This window comes from Sabethes cyaneus, chromosome 2 (genome assembly GCF_943734655.1).
Source record: "Sabethes cyaneus chromosome 2, idSabCyanKW18_F2, whole genome shotgun sequence".
In the NCBI taxonomy this organism is placed as follows: Eukaryota; Metazoa; Arthropoda; class Insecta; order Diptera; family Culicidae; genus Sabethes; species Sabethes cyaneus.
The window spans coordinates 53,139,753-53,156,778 of record NC_071354.1 but is presented as its reverse complement, the minus strand read 5'-3'; positions in this window follow the sequence as shown (position 1 = coordinate 53,156,778).

The window sequence follows — 17,026 nt, the reverse complement described above, 5'->3', positions numbered from 1 at the left end:
GACTGAGAATACAACTCTTTGCTACGAAAGCATGACGTTCTGTCAGGGACCTGTTTTTAGTTACCGATAGGCCTCTTATGACGTCCTGTCAGAGACCTGGCTTTCGGTACAGACATAAGCCTCTTATATAAATAGATTGTCTCAGTAGGAATCATTTCGCCTTTAACAATAATTTGACAAATTAAGAGAAAAAATCACTGTCTCAAAATTAATAGAGAAAATCGAATTCTTAATCTAGAGAACTCTTAATCAAAAATTTTTATGACAAATTTCAAGCAGATTTTTTCAACAATTCTGGAAAAATATTATTTGGAAAGTGTTTTCTCACAAAATTTTCCAAGGTAGTGGTAAACTCCAAAGAACAATCGGAACTGTGCTCTGCTCCACGTAAAATGGGCAACGTATTTTCTTCTTATTTGTCAGATCGTAGTATTTTAGATGTAAAAGTTTCACGATAATATTTTTTAGCTTTCGAATTGTTTAAATATGCCCGCGTACAAATTTTCGACAAGTGCAGGTACGCCCTATTTTGTATTACAAAAAAGTAAATTAGAAAAAGGAAAATTACTGATAGTTATGTTTGATAGCCGAAATAATAACTAATTTAAATCACTTTCAATAAAAACGTTTTGGTGCATAGATTTTTCTTACCCTAAAATATGAGTACGGAACTTAGAATAAGTTCTAGTTTTTCTTTTCCGAACTCAACAGACTTTTAATTATCAAAAAGAGCAGTTTCAGCTTCCGTAAAAGATTTACTTTGTAACCTTAGCATTAAACTGCATGAAGTCCTACAAAGGATATAAAAAAGAGATAAAAAGCTCCCACCATCGACCGGCTTATCTTCCGGCCGGTCGTGGTGTTCCGGCAAGAAGCAGACGCAATTTAATTCCTGAGGTGCAGATGCGGAAACTGTACGTTCGACTTCTCGCTTTGTTCGACACTGCCAGGTCACTTTCCGTCATCAACTTGTGTGACTAGATAACTAACTTTAACACTTTTTCATCTCGAAGACTTTTACCTTCGTCGTCATTGTCGCTGTTGGCCGTTGGTAACGCTACGGTTCGGTGCTTTATTAGTGCGCAAATAGAAGAAGCCAAACTTACCGGTGTAAGAGCAAAACTGTGGGATTAAAGGTTGGTGCATTGTTTCGCAGATTGTTTTAAAATATTTCATTATAATTTTACATCTCAACAAGCAAACAATTTCGGTTAAATTCTGCATTCTATACTTATAAGTTTTTAAAAACCGATTAAAATTTATAATTTAATAGTTTTGCACTTAAAAACAAACACCAAAAGCGCCCATAAGTCACCGGTGTGATGCACACCTTCCGAAAGTTGCAACTTAGAATGACTTGCTGTCCACCTGCCAACCCGGTGGCATCACCGGTTTCTCAACTCGAAAGTCTCACTGTAGTCTCGCAGGATAGTGGTCGTTAGTGAAAAGTTTTCTTTGATGACGCTGCGGATGATAACTCGGAATGACATTTATTGAATTCAACTTTTAATTATATGTAAATTTACTTTGACTGAGTTTCTCAACCGATCCGAGCTTACTTCGGATGCAGCTGCGAATGTCCGCCCACTGCTGGCAGTTCATGAAACCACAATACTTTCTCTGTTTCTGGGCGATGGGTAGCACAGCGAGGAAGCATATTTCTACCGATTCCGCCCCGATGCATTCTGCGTGTAATCCAATTTTGGTCGAATTATGTAAATATTGGTGTAATTTTTCTTCGCCTTGAGCTGATTTGATTAAGAAAGTTTATTGATTGGAAGCCGCCTGCCAGGAAATGAATGGCGAGGAACGAAACCGCAACTGCTCTGCATTTCTGCTCATCTTTCTCTTCGTTACACAATGGGTAACCTCAATTGAATTAGGATTTTCCATCATTGCAACCTGATGTGCAGAATGCCAGTTGCCCCTTGTCTACCGCTGCTGTTCCTCGTAGGGATTTCCTGGCTGCTCCCGTACCTACCAAGTGCAAAATTGTCAGCAAATGCACAGATTGTAGTGATTTCGATTGTTCGCATTCCGGTGTAGAGCTACCTGACGTTGTAATTAACATCAGAAACGTGTTCAAGAAGCAATTTCTCCACTGTACGCGATGCGGCAGCTATCAGAAGGCTGGGCCCCGCTCTGACAGCATGGCAGCAAAATTACAAGAGCACAGCTTAGGAATTAACTGCACTGCAAGCAAAATTGCTAGCTCAAAATATCCAATCGCAACTGTTTCAGCTTACGTGTAAAGATTTATTATAATTGGGAATTGCTTTCCTAAACGGGGTTCAAAACCGATGACCCGTTATTTGAAGAGTTCTGGATAATCTGGATCGATTCGCACCTTCGGTTTTCCCTATCAATCAGATACTAAAACAACTACGAACCGCCACCGAGAACATGTTGAAAACCCAACTTTGTCGAGGCTTAAGCACAGAGCATAGCAGGAGGCCACGCTGAAACGGTTCAGAATTCTATATCGTTGTAAGCTCACCAGGTCATGTGCCAGAATCAACCTCCCCGGCGATGATGGTGCTTCTTCAACGTACATGTAATGCTCTGCGCAGTGCCCGAACGGATGCTGGCTGCGGCTTGTGCTGCTCCATCAACTCCGGCTGGTAGGCATGTGGTATTGCTATTCCCGAACCAGAAACTGACTTCCACAGGCCCACATCCGGAACCGCCGGCAGCGCTCGGAGCCATCTTACGTGTCATGAGGTGCTAATCTATGTCCATTAGGTGCTAGATCTGCTTCTAATGATGATGTCGTTCCACGATAAGTAGGCATGCGAATGTGGCGGCTCCGGGTCGGGTGTGGCACCGACTGTCAATCGGCATTAACGCTATTGTAAGCGAGCCGCATCAACTTCAGCAACAGGATCCGGATGCTTTGTGTTGGGCTCTCGCCGCAGGCAACACCAGGGCTGCGCCTAGGGAAGCCGTAATGAGCGAATTAAGAAATATATATTCATGCGGCTTGTGTGCTTGTTACGGTTTGATACGTTTCTTGGAAGATTGAACTCTGTCGCTTGCATCTGGGGATTTACTAAAGATGGGATAGGATGTAGCATTAACAAGCTACATAGTGGAAAATCATGCAAATCGAATATAATTTTTCTAATTTCTATTGTTTTAAACGTGATCTTGGTTTTTCAAAAACTTTTCTTTTCAAATCATTAATTTGGGACTGCTCGTTTGATAAAACATATAACAAATTACGATTAGAGCTTGCCCTTGGCTCAAATAGGTTACTATAAAAATGAAAAATGAAAAATTATGCTTTAAATAAATTCGTTGATGAGTAAACGCTGATAATTTTGAGGGCAATTGTGGTATTTTAGATTATAAATTTTGTAATATTTATTCTCCCTAACGTTCTTTATAATTGCTAATTGATGGCTAAATACCTTTGAGAATAGCAAAATATTATGATCAGAATATTCTCGTAAAACACTGAGAGAAATAAATCCATTTATTCTACATTTTGCTGCGTTTCCAAAAAAATATCTACCGTTAAATCTGAATGAGAACGTGTATTATGCAAGTTGAAGGTGGGCCCGATTTTGTTATTCTCAAGCATCATATACACTAACCTTCCAGATTTGTTTGAATTATCAAGGCTTTTTCTATGAAATTGTCCTCCGACTAAGTGTTCCCAAAAAAATCTAACCCGATTTTTACCAGTGGCAATGCTTGTCAAGGTCAACGCTGCAGTTTATGAGCATCCCACCCGGTAACTACAAGAACTACCTTTGATTGGTGTGGGTCATGAGTCGGCGGAATCATAGTTCGCTTTTCTGTCCCAGAGTGAATGGTTTCTGGTTGATATGTGGTTTCATCATGACGACGCTACATGCCACATAACATGTAAAACAATGACCAATTAACAAGCGCTTTTGTGCCAAATTATTCTTTCGTTTTAAACCCGTAAATTGAACGACCAAGTGATGCGACTTGACTCCTCTAGATTACTTTTTGTGAGCTTAAGTGAAATCTCTCCATTCTTCGTATATACTAGCAATGATTAAGATAATGGGAAATAATTCACAAGTCGGCTTCAACCAAATCAAGTCATCTAGCACGTTAGGCCCTTGTATTTCTGGTGCCGCTCGGGTTCTTGAAGATTTAACTGCAGATCCGTCCGATGTGGCCGTCTCACCGTAGCCTCCTGACTTTCACCGGGTGTATGCTGGGAATCTCTCAAGTAGTGCTCGCTGCTCGTGGTTGATGCGCCTGTGCCACTTTTCACTTCACATTCGTACTTCGTCAAATATATTCCACAACACTTCTCGACTCGGGTGATGCCATTAGCCCCAGGGTAGACAGTAACGACTCGTCCTAATGGCCACCGTTTTGGAGGTACGCAGTCCATTTTTATAACGACTATCGTCCCAACATCAAGCAAATAGAACCACAGATTAGCACCTCATGACACGTCCTCACTTTAAGAGGGGGGGGGGGGCTCCTGTACAAATGAAATACCAATTTCCTCATAACTCGAGAACTAATCAAGCGAATGGAACCAAATTTGCCATGTGTGTGTTTTTGGAGATAAAATTTTTTTCTATGATGAATTGGGACCCCTCCCCACTTTAAGTGGGGGTGGGGGGGGCTCCTATACAAACGAAATACAAATTTCCTTATAACTCGAGAGCTAATCCAGCAAATGGAACCAAATTTGGCTTGTAGGTGTTTTTGGAGGCAAGAATTTTTTCTATGATTAATAAGAACCTCTCCCCACTTTAGGAGGGGGGGCTCCTATACAAATGAAATACAAATTTCCTCATAACTCGAGAACTAATCAAGCAAATAGAACCAAATTTGGCATGTGGGTGTTTTCGGTGACAAGAATTTATTCTATGGTAAATTGAGACCCCTCCCTCTTTATAAGGGGAATTGTAACTCCTCTCCCCTTTAAGAGGGGGGGCTTCCATACAAATTTCCTCATAACTCGAGAACTAATCAAGCAAATGGAACCAACTTTGGCATGTGAAGGTTTTCGAGGGCAAGAAAATTTTCTACGGTGAATTAGGACCCCTCCCCACTCTAAGAGGGGGGGCTCCTGTACAAATGAAATACAAATTTCCTCCTAACTCGAGAACTAAGCAAGCAAATAGAACAACATTTGGCATGTGGGTGTTTTTTTTGGTGACAAGAATTTATTCTATGGTGAATTGAGACCCCTCCCCTCTTTATAAGAGGAATTATAACTCCTCTCCCCTTTAAGAGGGGGGGCTTCCATACAAATTTCCTCATAACTCGAGAACTAATCAAGCGAATTGAACCAAATTTGGCATACGTGTGTTTTTGGAGACAATTTTTTTTTCAATGATCAATTGAGACCCCTCCTCACTTTAGGAGGGGGGGTCCTATACAAACGAAATACAAATTTCCTCATAACTCGAGAACTAATCCAGCAAATGGAACCAAATTTGGCGTGTAGGTGTTTTTGGAGGCAAGAATTTTTTCTGTGATGAATTAGGACCTCTTCCCACATTAGGAGGGGGGGCTCCAATACAAATGAAATACAAATTTCCCCATAACTCGAGAACTAATCAAGCAAATAGAACTAAATTCGGCATGTGGAGGTTTTTGGAGGCAAAAATATTTTCTACGGTGAATTAGGATCCTTCCACACTTCAAGAGGGGGGGCTTCTACACAAATGAAATACAAATTTCCTCATAATTCGAGAACTAATCAAGCAAATGGAACCATATTTGGCATGTGGGTGTTTTTGGAGGCAACCATTTTTCCCATGATGAATTAGGACTTCTTACCTTTTTAGGAGGGGGGGGGGCTCCCATTCAAACGAAATACAAATTTGCTCATAACTTTAGAACTAATCAAGCAAATGGAACCAAATTTGGCATGTGAGAGTTTTAGATGGCAGAATTTTTTTTCTGTGGTGTATTACGACCCCTTTCCCTTTTAAGAGGGTGGGCTCCCATACAAATGAAATACAAATTTCCTTATAATTTGAGTACTAATCAAGCAAATGAAACCAAATTTAGCATGTAGGAGATTTTTGAGTCTTGAATTTATTTTATGATAGTTAGAGACCTCTCACCCCTGTGGTAGGGGGATATGGACTCTCATACAAATAAAACAGAAATTTTTGCGAAACTCAAAAACTAATCCAACTCGAGAAATTCGAGACTCTTCCATAAAACATTAATCAATAACAAGACCACAAAAACTATCTATAGTAACACTAGATCATTCAGGACGAGCCGGTCGCGAGTGTTGCCGGTGACCCGCCGTCGGAAGCGCCGCCCACTGGGGGGCTTGCAAAACTCGAGATAGTGACAAAGATCATCCGAGATTCATGATTTATGTACAACACAGGTTAATTTGTGGCAATACGAAGTTTGTCGGGTCAGCTAGTTACTTATATAAATGAAGCACGTATATTTCTTCTTAATCACGTATATCGCCTCCAAAATAACACGGATATACCAATTTTCTGCATTAAATACGATTTATTAGCATGTATATATGTACGTAATGCTGATTTTTAACTTCTATATACATATAAAAATGCTAGCTGGGCGTGCTGTTGTCGCAATGTATAATTTGAACGCGCCCGACACGACTCACGAAGCGTCTTAGCGAATTGACGCGCGCAGCTGCTGACAACCCGTCGACGATGTCCAGCGCTACGGCTTTATCGGCGAAACATACGTATACGCAGGCTTACCATTTCCTCACTCATTGTGCAAAAAGTGCAACTTTTTTCATTCAACACAATGAGTAGAACTGCTGCCACAAATGAGATATACATCCACGCAATGAGAAATAGACCAAAAATAAAGAGAAATATAAACAAACTTTAGATTCTCATTGTGCGAAAAATGAGAAAGTTTCGAAATCGCTCGTACTGCAGCAAGCAACGGCACGGGAATTACATTGTTGTCATATCTATCATCCACCATTGTCATATGCAACTTTGTCTGCACTGTTGCCGCTACGAGAAGACTAAACAGTTTTTTGACGTAGGAATACGTCTTACGGCAAGTTTTGAGATAGGGTGTCATTCCAAAAAATCGAAAAATGCGAGCGTCACGAAAAATGAAAGGTTTTGAGCGCTAATAGCTCAGCGGTTTTCCGATAAATTTTCAATATTCTTACACCAATCGATCGGAAAATCTTCTAAGAATTGACCCAAATGAAGAAAAGTATGGATTCTTGATGATGAACTATTGAAAAATTGAAAATAATGAACTTATGTTTTACCAGAGTTCTCGCTTCGTGATTGGTTGGAAGATTCTTTACGATGATCTAAACCTATACCAATTTGATATCTGTGCTTGGGAAGTAAACCAAAACAAGTGACCAAGTTTCCTCATTTCAACAAGATTTCTTAACACCGCGGTTCAACCTAGACCATTCTGATGTCCTTGCTTGGGAAGTACGCCAGAGAGAGTAACAAAGCCCTCTCGTGCCAACAGATTTCTTACGAACGCGATTAAACCTAGTCCAATTTGATGTCTGTGTTAGGGAAGTGTGCCAGAAAAAATGACGCAAGCTCGTTGTCCCAACAAATCGCAAATTCTTTACTGCGAGACGATTAAACCTCGGCGAACTTGATATCTGTGTTGGAAAAATGTGCTACACCTGTACTATTCGGTTATAATACGACCCTGTATGAATACGCATGCTTGCCGTTTCATTAGAAGTGTAGTGAAAAGATGTGCTGTTGATAAAATAGGATTGAATTGGTAAAATCCCTTCAACGTGGGAAACCATGGATAATAAAAACAATCTTTAATTTCAGTAAGGTTTAAGGTAGCAGGAAAGCAATAGTCTGTGTTCTTGATTTTGTTAAATTGTTTTCAAATGCACCATCTTTTGAGAATTGAACGTATGCAATACTACTTTGATAAATGTTACGTACAACACATGTAGCATGTATATATGTTGGATATAGCATGTATACATGAAGAATCGAATAATTACAAGCATGGATCACGCTATGTCTAAAGGCACTTATTATTTAACTTACATGCACCTCAGATTTCTCTTCACAGGATGTTAGTATTAATCAAAACAATTAATTTAGAGAAGGTCTTAAAATATTCTATCTTGGGTTTTTTGAAAAATTCAATTTTCAAGGTTATTTTGGGGTCATTCCCTCTCAAGTGATCATATCCGTTGTAGTTGACCACATCCGATTTCAACCAAATTTGGTATAATTGCTCATTCCGACCCCGCCTTCATTTTCCCAACGTTTTGTACGGGTTGATCAATCCCTCTTGCAGTGACGCTTCTCCATTTTTCCCAGATTTTCGAAAATACTCATTTTTCACTGCATGTCACTGCAAGGGGGATTGTTCAATCCATACAAAACTTAGAAAAATTAAATGTGGGGTCGGAATAGGCAATTATACCGAATTTGGTTGAAATCGGAGGTGGTCGATTACAACGAATATGATCTCTTGAGAGGGGATGACCCCTAAATAACCTTGAGAATTGAATTTTTCAAAAAACCCAAGATAGAATATTTTAAGACCTTCTCTAAATTAATTGTTTTGATTAATACTACCATCCTGCGAAGAAAAATCTGAGGTGCATTTGAGTTAACTAATAACTACCTTCGGACATAGCGTGTGGATACATGCTACTTTTACTACAAAGAGACTTACGTAGTCCTGCATCACCAGTATGCGGTCGTGTCTTGTACACAACCCCTCTGATTTTTTGTGCCATATCATAAGCCAAAAAGTGTATTAACACTTTGTTGATTAGTTTATTCCTCAATGAGAAGAACAATGAGCAGGTTGCTGAGCAACCACGATCAGTAAAAAAGAGAAAAGTTCAAACCAAACGGAGCAACATAAATGGCGACTGAGTAAAGTGTGAACTTTTCTCTTCTCTTTTTTTATTCTGAGGAGGAATCATCCCTGCGTATACGGTGACCTGGACTTTTACCGATGCGCCTCGACCTGCAAACCGGTCGAACGAGAAACGGCCTACAATAGTCTAGCCTGTTTGTTTAAAGGCCTTCGATGTAGTAATGCATTCAACAACGGTAACGGGAGCACGTCAAACATTGGTGCACCGTTGTGCGTGCGAGTTCCACGTATGGGCCAGAATCGCTGGTGAATGATTGACAGAAATAGTACAGATCCAGTGGGTAGTGTTTGATGATGGATGGATCTAGCAATCAACCGAGAAAAGTGATGAACATAAGGTAGTACCACTGACGAACAGACATGACACTTAGAAGAAAATCCTTTAAAAACCATTGTCCTACACATTTTGCTTGCACACTAGCACCCTCTGTTAAGCATGTTGCGGAGTAGCTTGCATTTGCAGGGTTTTATGCTGTAGGGTTTTGTACATTTGAATGGTTTTATACTGAAAACTCAAAGCAACACTTGCACACAGCGGTGTGGCCATATTACGAAACATGCTTTTTTGAAAAATGATTGGTTTTTGATTGGACGATGGAATTATCGCGAGTGTCTCGTCTGTTTGTCTGTGGTAGTACTATTGGCAACCGAGTGTCCAAGATTCCAGAGAGGTTTGCCAACCTGGGCATGGATCCGCAATGTACTTTGTGGGTCGAGTGTGAGGTCGGTGTTGTTGAGTGGTGACTTGAGATTAGCTTTCTTGAGAGAGATTTCAACATGATCTTTTCCCTCGAGATAACGAATTTCACTGGGAACGGATGCTCGTTGAACAACACGAACTAGCGATTTGAGCGCCTTATCTTATTCATTCGGCGACTCCAATTCTTTTAATGTTTAGCATGTTTAGATTATAAGGTTCAAATATATTTTGGAGGAACGCAACAACCAGAGGCTCAAAATATATGAACACATCAACTAGTTCATCGCCGTTAATATAGTCACTGTCCGCAGGAGGCGAACATTGTTTTCACTGCATTGATTTGTAACATATTGGTCTGGTCATCATGCCAGATAAATTTGGATTTTGACAGATTTTTAATTGTGCGCTAGATAAACAGACAAAGCTCAAGATATTCTAGATATTCTGTATGTCTCACATTTCGTGCGATTGTGTCTTGCAGGAAGGTCATGATTTCTAATTTCAGACAAAATTTCACATCTGCGTTGAGCAAAACCTGCTTCTCAAAAAAGTCTTCTACATCGGTCAAATTGATCGCCAGATTTTAGTCAGACACTTTATTCATATCTGCCAGCTTTGTGAGAGAGTTTCTTGGCAGCCATGTTTGTAACCCAATCCTCCTAGCCTCCATTAATCTGTCGCAGATTGCCTCCAACGTCCCAAACACGCTCGTGGCAACCCAAGTAGCACACGTTGTCACAATTGAGTCGCAGCGGCTGATATGCGACAAATTTAAATGTAAAACTTCGGTTACAGTAACCTAAAATATAACAGTTGTGTAACCGAAATAGCGCAACTTATGTAACTAAATCTGGTTGCATTAACAGTTACTCAATAACCAATATGTAACATGTATAGTTACAAAATGGTTACTATTGAAGTTACACATAAACTGTAAATTGACTTTCAATTGGTGGCAAATTAGTTATCTTGTAACTTTTATTGCATAGCGAAAATGTAGCAGGTTTATTATTTCAATCTATGGCTGTCAACGTCAAGCAGTAAATTTAACTGTTGAATATAGAAGAGTGTATAAATTATTATTTCAACACAAATTTTAATGCAGTTTCAAATTTATGGTGAAATGCATGATTCTAGCTTTGAAAAATTCACGCGCTCTTATTTAATATAGCTTTTCGTTACTTACTTCTTTGAAAAATTGATGTTTTGTAAATCAAATATAAAAATTTTAATTTTAATTTTTTGATTTTTTAAATTTATTCTTAGCAATAATGAATTAGTGGAGCATTCACCTAGAAACCATTAAAAATCAAGTTGTTTTCGCTATCACTTCTATCACAGTAAAATTCATAGCCATTTTGCCTTTGGTTCTAATTCTAACTACTACACCATCGTCCTTGAAGTTTTGTATCGTTTTCGGCATATTGCATGAAATGATTTTAAGCAGCCATTGTTCATTGTTCACATTGTTGATATAGGGAAAAGGTATTTTTTAGTGATTGTTGTGAAAAGAAAGTGTTAATTTAATATCAAAGAATAGTTTCAGTTTGAATAAAACAGTTACCACCAGTGTTAATCATAGAAGGTTACATTTCTGTTACATTCTAGTTGTACGTAACCTTAGCCTTCGACCTGGTTACGGTATCGGTTATACGGTAACCAATATTAAATCTGTTGTAGTCACTTATTTCTTATGTCGTCATTTCTAAGTTACACTGTAACCTATTTTCATTGCCGGTTTCGTTTCGATGTAACTTGATCGTTTTGACGTTTGAGAATAATCATCATTTGTTTACTTAATACCAGTGTCTGGGCGGAGAAGATTCCAAGTACCATCAATTAAGTAAATAAACGCATTTACAAGAGCATTTCACAACCCGTGTACCAATTGTTTATCTTTGCCATTAGCAATATTCTTCAGGTCTAGTTTTTCCTTAATCCGTTGTGTTTACAAGGAACAGTGAACAAATTGTTGCGAAAATGTTACTAGCCGACTTTTTTTGACTTCGTAACTGCTCGTAACGGAAAATTAACTGTTTTGCGACCAGCAAGTTGATAACAGTTTGGAAAAAGGTTTCATTTGTGTCACTTGATAACTATTTGGTAACTCGTAACTGAAAGGTGACTGTTTTGCGACGACCAAGTTGTTGACAGTTCGAAGAAAAGGTTTCAATTTGGTCATTTGGTAACTACCTGGTAACTTTTTGAGATTTTTGTCACTAGAAAACTAAAAAGTAACTATTTTTAATTTTATGTAACCTAACTCGTTACAAGTATCCTAAATGTAACTGCTGTGCAACCTTTTTGTATTTTTTTATTTTTATGATTAGTTACAAGTGCTACTTGGGAAAGCACTCGCAGGATAGCTTCGATCAACCGCGTTAGTTCTCGTGCATTATCGATCATAACTCTTCGCGCACGACTGTCTCATACAGAAAAAATAAAGCCATGGGTATAAACGTCCTGTTGAGAACTTGACCCTTCTTTATCGACAGACTTCGCAATCGGACAATTACGGGGCTGTTGCAGCGATCCTACTGACTCTATAGCAGCACCTCCCAGCCGAGATTCGAACATACGACGACTGGTTTGTTAGGCCATCATACCCCGAAGCTGGGCGGACACGACCGTATCATATGCGGCCTTGAAATCACCAAAAGTATCATGTGTGGGCAAGTTGAATTCCCGACATTTGTGGAGAATTTGTCGGAGTACGGAAATTTGATCCCTAGCAGCACAGGCTCTAATAAAACTCACCTAATACTACCTTGTCTTATTACTGGAAATAGACAACGTAATAAGATCTGAGAGAGCACTTTGCAGGCGACGTTGATTAGCTGAATGTCGCGATAATTACAGCAATCGAGCTGATCGTCTTCTTTGTGGATGGGAAAAACCACACCTTCTATCCATTTCTCCAGTAGTTTTCCTTCTCCCAAATCCTGGAAATTATCCAGCAAAGCGCTGTTCTTAGTGGTTCGCTATCATTTTTGTAGAGTTCTGTCGCGAACTCTTCGAAAACGGAAGCCAGGATGCTGCTGTCGTTTGCAGCAACTCTAGATTAATTTCGTCTTCCGCCGAAAAATTGTTTACACCTGTCGACCACCTCGCACTCGTTTGTTATAAAGTGTTTTTTCTAGTCCATGTCTGGTCTTCGGTGTTTATCGTTTATGAGATTGATTCACCTTCTCATAGAACTTGCGCGTGTCGTTAACTCGGAATAACCGTTCTTGCTTTTGACGATGTCTAAGCTCCTTCTAGCACGTTTTTCTCCCCATGATCGGGATCTGCGCATTCCACGCTCGTAGATGCTTGGCCAAATTCTCCTCCTTTTTTATTTCCATCACTTGCTGATCAAACCAGTCATTTCGCGGTCAGCCCAAGTGCACTGACGGTTTCTTCAGTTGTCCCAGGGGTTGCGAACTCATTGACGACCGAGCGTATCCTCCTCCATCAGTCTTCAGATGACACTCTACGTTCTTTTGGGACCAATAGGTACGCGAAGTTCACGGTAATTTGCGGTTTGCTTGAATGCCGAATGCTTAATGTAGGAAATCGGCTTTGCCTTGAGGTGTATACCATCGACAGTTTCGAGCGTACATGTATTGCCATTAGGTAGTCGACCTCGGGAAGCTGTAAAGTTGATGCACAGCTGGTTGTTCTCGTTATCGTTCTTGTCGGTGTGCAGGTTCTAAGGCCCGATCACCGGTCTATACATCGCTTCCCTGTCGACCTGGGCTTGGGCGTTTATATCACCCATGACGGTTGATGTCCGAGGAAGAATAACTGTCGTATTTTGCGTCCAGTTGCGTGTAGAACACCTCCTTCTCGTCGTTGGATCTATCTTCTGTAGACAGTGCACATTTATGATGTAGCAGAAGAAACGGTCTTTTAAGCTCAATATACACATCGTCTTGCTGAACGTCTTCTAGCCCACCGCGTGATCCAGCATTCTGTTCGCCACTACAAACCCGATTCCTAGTTCGTTGTTCGCCCCCCTACTTTGGTAAAATTGGGCCAACAGTTCTTCTGCAGTACCGCGATTCCGAACTATCGGAATTCCAGCTGTTCGAGCAACACCATGTCACCACTTACGAAATTTAGCGATCTGCAGTATTAGGTACCAAGCATCCATTCCTTATACCAAGTTCATATTATACATTCTATATCCTTATTTTGTTGCATTTGTCCATGCTGAATATCCCGAGTCGAATTAGTTTGGTTGTTCGTATTTTCGTTAGATAGAGTGCCTTAATAGTGTCACGATTCCGACTTCCATGATGAGGATACTATTTTTGTTTTAATGCTGAGGTAATACATATTTTAATTCAGCCGTCAGTTCTAGATCAGACGCTTTCATGAGCCGCACCTAATATGGAGTGAAGGCACTCACTTAGGTTGAGGAAGCACCAAACCGTCGAGAATTGCTCCGGACATGTAAACACACGCTCATGGCTGTTAAGGCAGCACTTCGTGCTGATCCTCCGTTGCACGTATCTCTAGAAGATAGTGATAGAAATTGCTGGATATGAGGTTGAGGATCATTGCGGGGGTCTATTTTACGGTACGCATTATCCATTATCGTACTTTGGCTTTAGACCCACCCATCAGGTTTTGCACAACCTCAAAATCGACATATTTTGCATATTTACCCATGCTTTCTTCATTTATTCAACTGTTTTGACTACTTTGGGACATTTCAGAAGAACCTACTTTTAGCAGCCCAGTATTTCTCGATTGGCCGCAACTCCGGTACATTTTAGGGGTACGAGATCAATATTTCGTCCTTTGCGTATTGCTCTGAAGCAAATCCGACAGTTGGGAAACTTCGGAAGATGAATAAGATGCTTTTGGAGACACTTTTGCAAATTCACCTGTTCTTCCATGCAGCTTGTGGTCATAAAAGGTATCATAAAAGGTATGTCTATATGAACAAATTGATTGCCAATTCAAGAACTTCATGGCAAATTTTGACATCTGCTGCTTTCGGAGGTTCTCTGGAACATCTCTTGCAGTGAAACACTGACTGGTTGCCTGAAATCTGGTTGAAATTCGCACCCAACAGCGTGGTTTCAGCTTTTGATCGTATAACTTCCGGGTACGGCTTTTCGCGACCATATTCTGTTGGGGCCTTCTGAAACTTGAACGTATGTAATCCAGCTCGAGCCTTTTTCATGAAACTTTTGCACAGATTCATTTTCTTGCGACATCTCGAATGGAGGAGTTTGGTTTCCCGTCGACGGCCCCAACTATGCGGGTGTGATCCTTAATCCTGGTACGATGTGATAGTTCTTAATTTTCGATGTACTTCTGCAGATTTTTTCACGAGCACGAGCAATTCTTTCAACGTAATTTTTCAGATCTCTGCGCAGCTGATGAAGAGATTCACACAGTGTAAATAATGCACTTAGAACTTTCTCCATGCACAATTTCAATTAATTTTACCCAACAACGAACGGTTCAAAAGTTAGATTAATTTGAGTGTGTTGCAATTTAACTGTGGACACCCTTTACCTGCAACGAAACGAATATTTTTAATTAAGGTGAACCAGAAATTTGCGTTATTTTCAACTTTTCAATCTCAGTGACTCGATATGGAATGACCAATTATAAATTCTTGTACCCTTCGACCATCAAAATGTTTCATTTGATAATGTAAAAGAGATCTTCAAGCGTAATTCATGAAATGTATAATTACAGATACACAGTTCTGCGAATATTTTAAAAGAAAAGATATGTTTTAAAAAGTATCAGTACAATGGCTTTTAAATTTAATCCATTCAATTCTCTTTAATTCCATATGAACCATTTAAATTTCGTAAATGTCGTTACCGTCATTTTCCCCCATCTCGCAGTTTTAATTTTGTCTGAACCGTTTAAATCCAATTGCCCCGAAAATGTCACTGTACTCGGTTGCCTGCAGCCGAGCCGAGAAGACAAATGACTTTAATTGACCTGAGATAATCCCCTCCGGGTGTCATTACTGCACCGTTGTTCAATTTGCAGCAGCCACCACCAGTAGTGAAGTCAACTCCCCGGAAGCTTACTTTTTTCTTACGGCAGGAGCTGACTCATCTGGTTTCGTTCACTGCTGCCTAGAGACTCGCCGAACGAAGCGAACTGAATATGAAAGGATGTGCAATCCGTCCCACACGTATCTATCGGTTTTGTACAGTCGTCAGGATACGCGTGTCGCCCATTCCGGAATTCGGCGTAATTACCATAATTACATATCTATCTTTGCTATAATTTGTACGAATGTCGCTGGTGTTTCAAATATGTATACGACAGTCATGGGAGCGCTGCGCTGCACCGCCGCAATCGAATAGATTTAGTTTGCATTCGGAATACTGGTGCACAATGGTATCCTCCGGTGCCCGGAGGGCAGGGTCACATCGACTAGCTGGTAGTCGTCGCCTATGGCGACACCCTGACCATGACCATTAAATTTACATAATGCGCGAATTAGCATTGTTATACCCGGCGAAATGAGCCACTGATTAAAATAATTCCAGTCTAATTTCCATCGGATTGTGGTGTGAGCTTTCCGCAAATGAACTACTAATGGATCGGGAAGAGTTTACGCTCCCAATGAAACAATAAAAGTCTGGTCTGATTGCAATCAACGGGGGTTTAAATTACTAAAAGCTACAGTGAATTTTTTTTTCTTACTGCTTCAGTAGGACTCTGAATAGAGGAGGAAGTTTTTCATGAATAGAAAAAAAAACTCCAATCTTTCAGTTGCAGATAAAATGCCATTCATGAGTCACGAATCAGCCCGAGATCAGCCCGCTGACAAGAAGTAAAAGCGGCCGGAGATAAAGTATCTTCGCTCGAATTAGGATCGTGAGCAGAAATTGAATTACTGGTTTGTATCCGCTTTTCCCCTTAATTTTAGCTCCATCCATGGTTGCCCGGAAGGTGACGGACGGCAAATGGAACGAATTATTCGCAGAATTCAGTTCGAAATGCTTTGTGCTTGGTTGGTTAGTTCATCATTTTCTCGGATTCTTGGTATCAGCAGATGGCCTCGATTTATCTATAGAAATCTGCTTTAGTGCTTTGTAAGGTGTTTCTGGGAATTTTTTTCTATACAGAATTGACTAAATGTCGAAAAATATACTGCCCGTTTTTTATATCTAGTACTCTCAATAAGGTAAGGTTTTCTATTTTAATTATTTTTTTAGCTTTAAATAGGACTTGAAAACCACAAATAAGTGTACTATAACTGAGGTTTCTATCAAAGGACAGGGATGATCTATGAGACAGATGGTACTGGATGTCTCTGCTTCTTCGACGAAAATGATTTATCAATTCAACATTCTTCGGCATTACATTATATTGAAGCAACTGAAATTACTTATCACATAAACCAATTTGTTTGATAAAACTCAAAGCTATTATTTTTGAAAAAAATCTTTGAATAGGCGATCAGGTGTACTAAATATTTTTCAATTCAGAAACTTATCT